The sequence below is a fragment of the Arachis ipaensis genome, chromosome B07, assembly GCF_000816755.2.
Source record: "Arachis ipaensis cultivar K30076 chromosome B07, Araip1.1, whole genome shotgun sequence".
NCBI lineage: Eukaryota > Viridiplantae > Streptophyta > Magnoliopsida > Fabales > Fabaceae > Arachis > Arachis ipaensis.
The window spans coordinates 52,267,239-52,268,562 of record NC_029791.2 but is presented as its reverse complement, the minus strand read 5'-3'; positions in this window follow the sequence as shown (position 1 = coordinate 52,268,562).

Sequence of the window (1,324 nt, the reverse complement as noted above, 5' to 3'; positions counted from 1 at the left end):
CCTTTTTGGGGACAACTTGGACAGGGCTCACCCAGGGGCTGTCAGAAATAGGATAAATAATCCCAGCCTCCAGTAATTTGGTGACCTCTTTCTGCACCACTTCCTTCATGGCTGGATTTAGCCGCCTCTGTGGTTGAACCACTGGTTTAGCATTATCCTCCAATAAGATTTTGTGCATGCATCTAGCTGGGCTTATGCCCTTAAGGTCACCTATGGACCACCCAAGAGCTGTCTTGTGTGTCCTTAGCACTTGAATAAGTTCTTCCTCTTCCTGTGGATTTAAAGCAGAGCTTATGATCACTGGAAAAGTGTCACCTTCTCCCAGAAATGCATATTTCAGGGATGGTGGTAATGGTTTGAGCTCGGGTTTAGGAGGTTTTTCCTCTTCCTGAGGAAATTTTAGAGGCTCTTTCATTTCCTCTGAATCCTCCAAATCAGGCTGAACATCTTTAAAGATGTCTTCCAACTCTGATTCGAGACTCTCAGCCATGTTGATCTCTTCTACAAAAGAGTCAATAAGATCAACTTTCATACAGTCTTTTGATGTGTCTGGATGCTACATGGCTTTGACAGCATTCAACTTAAACTCATCCTCATTGACTCTCAGGGTTATTTCCCCCTGTTGGACATCAATGAGAGTTCGTCCAGTTGCTAGGAAGGGTCTTACTAGAATAAGAGTAGCACTCTTGTGCTCCTCCATTTCCAGCACTACAAAGTCAGTGGGAAAGGCGAATGGCCCAACTCTGACAATCATGTCTTCAATCATGCCTGATGGGTATTTAATGGAGCCATCAGCAAGTTAGAGACATATCCAGGTTGGTTTAACTTCTTTAGTTAAACCAAGCTTTCTGATAGTGGATGCAGGTATTAGGTTGATGCTTACCCCAAGATCACATAAAGCTATCTTGGTGCAATTACCTTCTAATCTGCATGGTATCATAAAACTCCTAGGGTCTTTAAGCTTTTCAGGAAAGCTTTTCAGAATGACTGCACTGCATTCTTCAGTGAGGAGAACTCTTTCAGTTTCTCTCCAATCCTTCTTATGACTCAAGATCTCTTTCATGAACTTGGCATAAAAAGGTATCTGCTCAAGTGCCTCTGCAAATGGAATCTTTATTTCAAGAGTCCTGAGATAATCTGCAAAGCGAGCAAATTGCTTATCCTGCTCCTCTTGGCGGAGTTTTTGAGGATAAGGTATCTTGGCTTTATATTCCTCAACCTTAGTTGCTGCAGGTTTATTTCCTACAGAGGTGGTTGGAGAAGCCTTTTTAGAGGGGTTATTATCAGCACTTGTGTGTGTCTGATCCCTCACTGGCAATTGAGT